The 11,382-nt window shown below is 41.6% G+C and overlaps 1 protein-coding gene and 1 long non-coding RNA gene across 5 annotated transcripts in view; one reads left to right on the top strand and one right to left on the bottom strand.

Moving 5' to 3' along the window:
- Dnah7 (dynein axonemal heavy chain 7) overlaps positions 1-11,382 on the top strand; it is a 254,194-nt gene that overhangs the window by 65,693 nt on the left and 177,119 nt on the right. The gene's annotated exons all lie outside the window — the stretch shown is intronic.
- LOC116088421 overlaps positions 8,837-11,382 on the bottom strand; it is a 20,066-nt gene continuing 17,520 nt past the window's right edge. The window contains exon 5 of the long non-coding RNA XR_004117879.1: positions 8,837-9,086. This is a non-coding gene — a long non-coding RNA (uncharacterized LOC116088421). The remainder of the gene's footprint in view (positions 9,087-11,382) is intronic.

The following is an 11,382-nucleotide window of genomic DNA, read 5'->3' as shown; positions in this document are numbered from 1 at the left end:
AGAGAGGGGCAGAGAGAGAGGGGCAGAGAGAGAGGGGCAGAGAGAGGCAGAGAGAGGCAGAGGCAGAGGCAAAGGCAAAGGCAGGCAGATCTCAGAGTTTGAGGCCAACTTGGTCTACAGAGTGAGTTCTAGGACAGCCAGGGATACAGGGATACACAGGGAAACCCTATCTCAAAATAATCAAAATAAATAAATAAGAAAATGTTTAAGGAGAATTTTTGTTGTTTCCCTCAAAAGTAGACACAAAAGTAGATATATTCATCTCATTGGTATACTATATATACACTATGTGTGTGTATATATTCTATATTCTATGTTCTATATTGTATATTGTATACATATTATATATACTACAACACACACACATATGTATAGTTGCAGAGTCTCATTTTGTAGCCCTATTTGATCTGGAACTTGCTGCCAGGCTGACCTCGAACTTACAGAGTTGCATTTGCTCCTGTCTCCAGAGTGCTGCCATTAAAGGCACATACTACCTCTCCTGGGGAAAAACAAACAAACAAACAAAACCCCAAACCCCTTGCTTCTGATATTTGATGAAAATATTCTTAAAAGTCCCAGATTTCTAAAAAGTTTTGCACATTGTTCAGTGTCTATGAAGGAACAGCTGTGCTTGGCCTGAGTAAAGAGGGAAGGGTTGGCTCTGGCCTTATAGAACTATGAGACTCAAGAAGTAAAAGCTCACGTGCTAACTCCCAAGCAAATGGGTTTGGGTTTTATTGTTATTGCTGTTTGTTTTTGTGGCAGTTCCTTAGTGATTTCTGCACAGCAAAATTGTCTCCCCTAACTGCCTTGTGTATTCTCACTTTCAATGTTAGTATCCACAGGAGGTCTTGTGCGCAGTCTCCAAAGCTTTGAAGATAAGTGTGTGGCCATATTCTCTCAAGAACCCCAATAAGATGGGTCTGTGTGGCAGAAGCCAGTGCATTAATTGCCTAGTACAAGAAGTTTTCACTTTCATCCTAGGGGTCCTCAGAAGGGTTCTCTATGAGGTGAACTTTTCCGTGACACAATTCCAGATGTTGAGAACAGAACATCACTACTACTGCTAGTGTGATAGGCTTGATTGACAGCTTGGTCTCTTATCCATACAATGGCCAATGTGTATACATGACGTAGTTTTATGTTTTTTTTTCTCACTAAATACACTGACCTACCTCACCCAAAGATCTTTCACTGCAGAAATTTCCAGTTGGTTTTGGTTATTAGTACAATTCTGTCTGTGAGGGCTCATGTTCTGCTCGGACCTCTCCTCCGCACAGCGTAGATCCCCACGCTGCTTCTGTCATTCAAAGGCTTGTGATCTAGCGTGAGGACAAGGACAAGGTGAAGACATAGAGAGCAGAGGAGAGCATCAGGGATTAGGGGGAGTGGGGTACGCAGAGAAAGAGCACCCCTGGGGTGGCTCACTGACAAACTGGCTGTTCCTTTTGCAGGTGAGTCATAAGACGAACATCCTTTTATCAAGGATGTTCAGGGATATCCATCTCCCTAAATACCCATTATTTCTTTATGAGGAAGCTTTCCAAGCCACTTCTTCTGACCGTTTGAAGCATTACAGTTTATTTTTATCTTGTTACTACTGTTTAGTTGCGCACTCGTGCCTTACTGCAGTGCACTATATGTCAAACCTTCCCTAAGCCTTTCTCCTCCTCTGGTCTCCTCAGCTTCTGGTAGTCACTAGTCTAATCTCAACTTCTATGAGGTCAACCGTTTTAAGATTCCACACACGAGTGAGGACATGCAGTGTTGTGTTCGTGAGTCCGTCACCACAAACAACAAGCTCTCGGTTCAGCCACGTGCATGTCTGGTTATTTGCCTTTCTTGGCTATGTAATGTGAGCTGGAGTGGAGATGTCTGTTCAACATGCCGACTTCAGTGCTCGATGTGTACTTAGTGGGATGGCTGGATCACATGTTTCTTCTATTTTGAACAGTTCTCAGGGACTTCCTGACTGTTTTCCATAATGGCCGTATGATTTTACATTCTCACTGTGCAAGAGACGCCTGGATTTTTCTCTGTGATTACTCTCGTCTGTTACTTGTACACTTTCCTATGCTTTCTCACGGTGTGTTAATGTCTCTTGAAGTTTCCTGTAGGAGATGTGTAGTGAGGACCTATTCTCACAGCTTCTGTTTGTCTGGGGTTGGCTTTATCCCTCCTTTTTCCTGAAGGGAGAGTTTTGCATGGCAGGTTTTCTCCTTTAGTGTTTGAGACTCTCATTCCATTGTCTCTTGACTCTGCCTGACTTCCACTGAGAAGCCAGTGTCTGGTGCATCAGGCTCCTGATTTCTTCTTCTTCCCTCCCCTGAGAATGTGCTTCATTATTGCCTTTTTAGAGCTTGACATGAGGTGTGGGATACCCTTAAGTTCAACTGATCTGATGCCATTTTAACCTCCCTGCAGCTGATATTTGTATCCTTCTTTATGTTTGTCTCCTTTTTTACTCTTAATAAACTTTGTACTCCATTGTCATTCTCAAGTTTTCCTTTTAACCCTAGTAGCCCAAACATTTGCTCTTTTAACACAGGCCCACAGTTCCTGTAAGTTTTCTTCATTCCTCTTCATTCTCTCTGCTTTCCCTCCAGCTGGAGTTTGACATAACTTTTCTTCCCACTGTCTAATGTTCCTCTAGGGAGGCCTAGCTGCTCTTGATACCTTTTTACCACATTTTAAATTTGGCCAGTTCTACTTTCAACTAGATTTTAGTTTGAGTTTTATAAATTGCTTTCATCTCTTTTCAAAGTTTCTTTGTAATAGACCTGAATTGCTCCTCTATTTTCCTGAATCTCATTGAGTTTCCTTAAAGCAGCTTTTAAAAGCTCTCCATTAGCACACCAGTCACCCATAGCAATGGTTGTATGGTCAGTTTCTGGCATCTCCTATTGACTGTTATGTGAGAAGGAAATTTCTTAAAAGTGTCAGTACCTGTTGGTGTGTGATGTCACCTGGGCATTGGAGAAGAACAGATCTACTTCATCTTCCTGGCTTTGCATCTTGTCATTCCAGAACCTCTAGACAGGCAGCTTGCCTGCTTCTGAGACATTAGTCACATCCCTTGTTAGTGCTGGCTGCCACCTGGGTCCAGGTTGTTCAGACATCTGCTGCTGGTATGTGGTCACTGTTTGAGGACTGGAGGATGCTCCAAAGTTGGATGTGTATCAAGTGTGTGTTGTCCTGATGAACTAGTAGAACAGTTAGTTTATTCTTACAAGATTCTTCCTAGGGGTATAAGACCTCAAGTCCGTATTCTTATCTATGATCCAGTCCGTTATCAGAGATTATAAGACTGACCTCACACAGAATCACCATGGATGAACCAGCCTCAGGTTTCCATGTCACATCCAGGGCCAACAATACTATCCAACTTGGTCACACACAGGCCAGCATAGCCCTAGTCTAGGACCAAAGCTCAGAGTGCTAGGGACGGCTTACTGCTTAGGTAGAATCATGAATGACCCTGAAGCAAGTCTCTGGACAGCATCAGGAAGCAGGGGGCTGGAACTCTGGAACAGCAGGTCATTTCAGCATCCCAGTGGATGACTCTTGTCAGACCTGTACATTGTACAATATATGAATCTCACAACCAAAATTTTAGTATAATTAAGATATTCGTATGGGTTGTGCAAAGTGCACAGGTCAGTTAAGGATAAAATTTTTGCTCCTCCTTTGAGCAGGTGAAAGACAACTCTCCGTTTTATGAATTAATTTGATCAATAACCAATTGTAATAGATCTTCATTCATGCCATATGAAGAATCTTAAGGATTCCATAACCCACAAGATTTATTGTCGAATTTTAGCTGAAGTTTTGGCTAGAGACGTGTTTACGTCTAAGCCAGCTACTGGGCTGTTCCTATGTTGAGGAATCAGCAAATCAAGTCACCTGTCCTGTTTGATTGTCTCAAATTTTTCCTCTTCTGTAATCAAGATCTTCAGGAGGTCTTCCCCTGTCATATCTGCTCTCTATCACTCTGAAAGTGGTCCAAGCCTCCTCTACTCTCCTATTAACATAAACACAGAGCCTCTTTCCCAAAATAGCATGTCCTTGGTCTAGTAACCTAAAATCATCAAAGGTATAGATTGATTCAATTTAGCAGCCTCCTTTCTCTTCAGGCCTGTTCTCTTTTGACCTCTTTCCCAGAGGATTTTTAATATCATAACCACCAAACTTACAACCACACACATTGTGATAATTAAAAAAATTCAAAACCATTAAAGTAATCTAAACAATTGCCATTACCCATTGAGACAGTGTTCCTCCATTATCCCCTCTCTTGTTCTTACATGATTAATTTTTAATAGTGAGATCAAGGCCTAAATTTATTTATTCATCTATGTATACTTAAATTCTTCCTTCTATGGAGATTAATATCTCCATGGGTAAATATATGTACATACATATATATGTTTGTGTGTGTGTGTGTGTCCTTTCCCTTTATATAACTTGAATTAACATCCTTTCCTATGTATTTAAGTTCAATAAAAATTTCTTCTATATTTCTGTATGAGCCTATTACCAGATATAACTTTCTAGCCTTAAAATAATATAATTTCTTTGATATTCTTATCTTATTATTTAGGCCTATTCTCTTCAACCTGTCTTATCTCAGCAGGAGCTCTCAGCATCTGTGGCTTAAGCTCTTCCCAGTAGCCCAGAGCAAGATAGAACATATGGCTGAATCCTTAGCCCGCTGCCCACATCCTTTGATTGGCCTGGGTGTGTCCTAGTCTCAAGCCACAAACCCCAGAATTATGTGTGCCAATTTAGCATGCCTTTTGTCTTAGCACCAAACTTGCATGGCTTGGAGAGGAATCATGTAGCTCTGGCAATACCCAAAGCTCTGTTAAGAACCCAATTCTCCTCACCACCTAATCTAGCATCATGACACATTCGAGAATCCCTAATTTTTAATAATGAGTTTGAGCCCCACTTTGGTCACCACCTGTTGCTGTAGTTGGCTAATCTGCTTTAATCTCCTTGGTGGCGATGGTGGTAGTGGCAACAGTGGTAGTTGTGGCAGTCCTGGCAACAATGGTTCCTCATTAAAAGATACTGAGCCACCAACCAGGCAGCATACACCAGCTGATATGAAGCCCTCAACACATATATAGCAGAGGACAGCCTGGTCTGGACTCAGTCGGAGAAGATGCACCTAACCCTTGAGAGACTTGAGGCTCCAGGGAGTATGGAGGTCTGGTGGAATGGGGGTAGGGACATCCTTTTTGAGACAGGGGTGGGAGTGGGGGAGAGTAGGTATGGGATGATGAACAGTCAGAGGGTGGACTGGGAGGGGGATAAAGACTGGACTGTAAAAAAGGATTAACGAATTAATAACAAACACACACACACACACACACACACACACACACAACCATATATTTAATATGCCTTAATAGGCTCAATGGGCTACTCCAAAACTTCCACGTTGCTAGCGCCTCCCTCCCAATATTCCTGAACTATTACTAAAAATCCATATTCCATCTCTGCCAACCTAGACCCAAAGTCGGGGAGAGGACCTGGGGCAGCTTCTTCCCCAGCTCTTACATGATTGTATGCTTTCTCTTCTGTGGCTTTCAAGCCTGATCCTTCTGCTTCCCTGGCATAGTGGTACTAAATCCTTTTTCTTCCCTGGGTCCCCTTGCCTGGGATATTTTAAGTCCCAACTCTCTCCTTGCCCAGGCACTGGCTGTCTACAACTTTATTTACCAATTAGAACCAAGTGGGGACAGAGACCCACAATGTCTTACATGTGGCATTCTCATCCAATTTGGGGTCCCATAATATAAACATTAAACCAAATCCACAAAAGAAATGATTTTTTTAAGCACTAGAGATGTAATGAAATGCCATAATTTAATATTTTAAATTCTCTCCTTAAGATGTTTTCAAAGATTAAGAGCATCTGTAATTGCTTTTCTGAGACATATTCCAAAATCCAGTGACTTGCTGACTTTGATTATAATTATATGGTCTTTCTGGACTTGTTCTGGGATATGCGGTTATTCTTTGAGAAAAAGGAGGATAGTGAGAGCTGAAAGGGCAGATATGTGAGTGTATTTAACTGACCCATGGTTCTCAGCACCTCAAATTCTGCTGACTCCTACTAGAAGTCTTGGCAGAGCCCTGTAGAAAATATGTGTAGCAATGTATTGCAATAATGCTTGTCTGGGGAGTAAAGACCCTCTTAGATATGATCAAATGTGTTGATGTGAATGCAGTGAATCAGACTTCAAGAGGCATGTGTGGTCCTGTTAACCAAACAACCTCTATGTCTTATTTCAGTGAGATGAAACCAGAGTAAAATCTTTGATATGACCTAAGGGAAATTAGACATCAACAGACATTTAAGTAAAATACCCCAGTACCTTTATGAAGTAGTCACTTAAGTGTAGCCTACAGAAGAGTAGGAAGGGGACCCTCCCAATATACCTAGTTGAGCTTATTAGTGATTTACTTTAAAACCTTATTTGGAAGACAGATGGCACAAAAAAATGAGTGTGTGGCCTCGCATTGATCATTATAATGGGACTTTCTTGAACCTACCAGCTATATAAATAATGACTCAGAGACTTTTAATATTTTAAAGCTTAGGCCTTTCACCTAAGGCAATCTCCCAGCTACTCTAACTCTACCAATCTTGTCACTATGTCCTGCCACATGGCCAGATGTCCCTCTCTGCTCTGCTCTAGTCCATCTATTCTGTCTGCTAGCTAAACCTCCCACCTTTCAGTTCTTCTCCCAGAGTCCCTATCTCTGCCTGGAAGCTCCACTTTCCACTTCCTGCCCACCTATTGACCTTCAACTCTTTATTAAAGCCAATCAGATACAATTCTAGATTGCCTTAGGTATGTGAGGAAGGAACAAATATTTATAAAATATGAGACTGGTAATGGGCCATAGCAATAACAATACCAAGATCTGACTAGTATTTAGCTCCTTGCCAGGCAGAATTAACAATTGAATATACAGAGACATACCTCCACAAAGTGTATCCCAAAAGATCATGGTCAATAACATACTTGTTTAGAAGAAACAAGACTGAAAAGATTTATATCAAGGAAGTTTGAGGAGGAGGAGGTATCTAAGGACTCACGGACCAGACTATGATGTGAGCTTACTCACATTCTAAATGAATACTTAGTAAAAAGAACAACTACAAAAGGACGTATGTAATTATCCAGTTGACCAGTTGACGTATTTTCAATTATCTAGTTGACCAGTTGACATATTTTCTGAATGTCAGCTAGCATCATCCAGTGTGTGCACAGTGAGCTATGAAATAAAGTGACTGTGTAATATATTATCCAGCCTGGAGAACCTTTGAGGGTCAAGGGAGCTCATAATCAATGCAGGATAAGCAAAATCTAAAACTCTTCTCATGGAGCATATATGTGGTTAATCCAGACAAAGAGCAAAGAAATCCCAGTGGCAGCATTGGGGGCTGTGTAAAGGCTTACCCCAAAGGAGCCTACTAGCCAGCATGACTATCCCAGCTTCCAATAGAAGATGTTAGCATAACATCTTCAGAGAGATCACCCCACCTGCAGGGGCCGTGCAGCCCTGAAGAAGGAGGTGAACACACTGGCTTTTCTCAGCATGGAGGAGAACAGTGATTGCAGCAGATAGCTCTTGCCTTTTTTGCATGCCAAGCGTCTTGGAGCACTGTCACTCATTGACTTCCTGCCTGACTTACTCCTCTTTGCTCCTTCCACACAACATTGCTTCTCCCAAGGAACTCACATTACAAGGGAAATGAGGCAATTGACTGACACTCATGAGATTTATAGGTCCTACTATGAGCATTGACCTCATAAGAAGCAGAATGGCTCACAGAAGTAGAAACACTCATTTATTTGCTGTGCCGAGGGAAGATGACAGTCCGTGCGTATGAATGTGTTTTAAGGGATATGGCTCTTACTAATGCCAAATATATGGCTTACGACACAGACAGTGTGAGTCTGGGGGTTGAGGCATGAAAACAGGGTTACTACATTTGCCAATTCATTCAATAAGATACTCAGAACAAGTCAGCTTCTAAACTTTGGGCCTCTGTTCTTGAAAAGTAGCATGGTCTTACTAGGTTAAGTATGCTCAGTGTCTGGGAGAAGCGCAGTCCATGTCAGGGGTTCTTGAACTGAGTGGGAAATCTGGATAGGCTGTGCCATGCCTTTACCTTTTGGTAAGGACAGAGAACGCGTACTTTGCCTGTTCTCTTCTAACTTCATTGGCTCCCACCCTCCTCCTTTTTCCTCCTTTTTCCTCCCTTCTCCTCTCTTGCCCTCCTCTCCCCTTCCCTTCCCTTTCCTGGCTCCTTCCTCCTCCCTGCTCTTCACCTTTCCTCCCCCTCATTCCTCTTCCTCCCCTTTCCTCCTGTGCCTCTCTTCTTCCTCATTCTCTCCTTTCTTCCTCCTCCCCTCTCTTCCTCCCTCCTCCTCCCTTTTCTTCCTGCACCTCTCTTTTCTTTCTCACTCTCCTCTCCCTCTTCCTCCTCCTCTTTCTATCCCTCATAGAATTCTTCCTTTGAGCTGTTAAGTCATTAAAACTCTTTCCCTGAAACATTTTTTTGTAAATATCTCCAGAGAAACACCTTGCATCCTTGGAGTCAGCTCACCTATCACCCTTATGAAGAGGTACACACAAAGCACTTTATTTTACATGGAATTGCCTTTTTTGTTTTGGTACCTCATGTTCCTGCTGTCCCTTTTGTGGTATCTGTCTTCTAACTTGCTACATGCATGACACAGATATATCTCGGGTTCTGTTTTAGACCACTATACACAAAAATTATAATAAATCAGGTTACAAATATCAGAAGTTGTATTAGCACATATTAATTAATTATATATAATGAATTTTATTATAAGATCTTAATACATATTATAATGTGCTTTGGTTGTATTTTTCATTAACCTCTCATGCCCTTCCCATTTCTGTTGATGCCTTTTGTCTTCTCAACAAGTCCCACTTATATTTTCATGTTTTTGAAGGGATCATGGCGTTTTTAGCTTCCCAGTGCATAGGCAAGTCATGCGCACGTCTGTAGTCTGTTGGTGAGACAGAACAGTCTGGAGGATGAAAGAGCAACGTTTATCTTAGGGACATTACTATGCACAATGTAATTTTGTTCAACTGTGAAGAAAAATTAAATCATGACATTTTTTTTTTCAGGAAAAAAAAGGGGGGAATAGAACCTGGAGATCATTATGTTAAGCAAAATAAGCCATGCTCAGAAAGACAATTACTTGTGCTTTGTCCTCTATATGAAATGTGTATTGTGTGTGCATGTGAGAGTGTGTGTGTACATGTGAGTGTGTGTGTGTATGCAGAGATTATAAGAGGAGAAGATAGGATAATAAAATCTTTGTGGCATGGGAGCAGAAAGGAAGACTATTTGAAGAAGAACGAGACTAGCAAGAAGTGGTAGAAGGCATGGAAGAGGGTGGGGAGTTAGAAAAAGAATGATGACTTATATATATGAAAATGCCACAATGAAACCTATTACTTTTTTTTAAATTTTCTTTATTTACATGTAAATTTCTCCATTCCCAGTTTCCCCTCCAAAAAACAAAGAAACAAACAAAAACAACAAAAACAAACCCCTGTTGCCTCCCACTTCCCCATGCCTGCCACCCCGCCCTCTCCCACTTTCTGGCCCTGGCATTCCCCTACACTGGGACACAAAACTTTCACAGGGCCGAGCTCCTCTCCTCCTATTGATGATTGAATTTGCAATCCTCTACTATACACATGCTGCCTGAACAATCAGACCCCTCCATGTGCAGTCCTTGGTTGGTGGTTGAGACCCTGGGAGCTCTGAGGGTACTACTTAGTTCATATTGTTGTTCGTCCTTAGGGGCTGCAAACCCCTCAGCTCCATTGGTCCTTTCTCCAACTCCTTCACTGGGGACCCTGTACTCAGTTCGATGGATGAAACCTATTACTTTGTAAACTAACTTAAAAGCTAATTTAAAGAGGAATACAAGTTTAAAAAGAATGTGTTGCAATTCATGAAAAACAAGAAGTTAAAAGAAAAGTACCAAAAAAATAAAAAGTCTTTTGCTGCCCAGCAATGCTAAAGAGCCTCTTGGTCTCACTGTTTCGCTGGTGAAGCTCTCCACATTGATGGTACCTGCTGGCCAGTGGCTTGGTGGCCGCTGAAGGCTGTGGTTCCTAAAGGAATTCTTTACAATAAAGCAGCAATGAAGGCGCTATTTACAAAAAATCCCTCTACAGCATGTAGTACTGCTTGGCTTGTTGGTATGGCATTTTGCTTTTTACCCACAGTAGAGTTTTCTAAATTGGAGTCAGTCATGTCAAATCTGCCACCATTTCTGCTAATTTGATATAACAGTGAAAACTCCCTGTCTTTGGTTAGTGGTTACAGCATCTTCACAGGGAGCAGGCTACCTCTCAGGAAGCTACGTTGTTGCTCATCCTAATTTGTTAAAATGTCTGCTGTCAAGAAATTGGTGCCATCCTGCCACAGCTTCAGGATCTAGGTCTCTCACTATCTCCCCTGCATCTGCTACTTCCTCATTCAAGTTTGGAACCCATTCAAAGTCATCCACCCAGGTTGGAAACATTTCTCTGAAGCACATGATAATGTTCATGTTTTTTGATCTCTTCTTGTGAGTCACAAATGCCTTTTAATGACACCTAGAATGGTGATTTCTTCCCAGGTTTCTGGTTTACTTGGCTCTGAGTTATCAGAGGAATCATAATCACCATCTCTGGTAGCTCTGTGTGTCAGACACAGGTGAAGCCAGAGAATGAGGAGTCAGAAGATTAGAACAGATTACCAGAGTTGGTTTGAGGTCAAGCAGAGCAATAGCTGAGTGGAACCATCCAGCCAGAGTTCAGAAAGAGCTAGCAAGGGTGAGCTTATTCACCAGTAAGCCTCTGAGATAATTAAATCTGATGAGTAAAAGTTACTTTTACAGTAAATAGGTACTGGTTTCAACTTAGAGTCAGTCTCTGACAGAAGAAGTTGGCTTGCTCTTTGTAGGTTAATCTTGGCACTGGGTTTTTCTTTATAACTGTGAAAGTCTTAGATGACAAAAAACTATTTTTCTTATATTCAAAATTCGGCCTTTTAGTGTGGCCACCTTCACTAGTTCCACTATTACAGCTTCTGGGTAACTGTAACTTCTTCATAGCAGTGACTGTTTCAGTGTGTGCTTTCAGGTACCAGTGCCTTTCCTTAAACATTGTAACTTAACCTCTACAAACTCAACTTTTTCCTCTGCAGCTTCCTCAGTGCTCCTGTCTTAAAAGAAGGCTGTGACCATAGATATCTTTCTTTCTAGACCATTGGAACCTTCTCCATGTGAGCTATAAAGCTGTTATTTTCCTGTTCATGTG

This window comes from Mastomys coucha, unplaced genomic scaffold (genome assembly GCF_008632895.1).
Source record: "Mastomys coucha isolate ucsf_1 unplaced genomic scaffold, UCSF_Mcou_1 pScaffold14, whole genome shotgun sequence".
NCBI classification, from domain to species: domain Eukaryota; kingdom Metazoa; phylum Chordata; class Mammalia; order Rodentia; family Muridae; genus Mastomys; species Mastomys coucha.
Note: the sequence above shows the minus strand (reverse complement) of the source record. Positions and strands in the feature narration are given on the sequence as shown.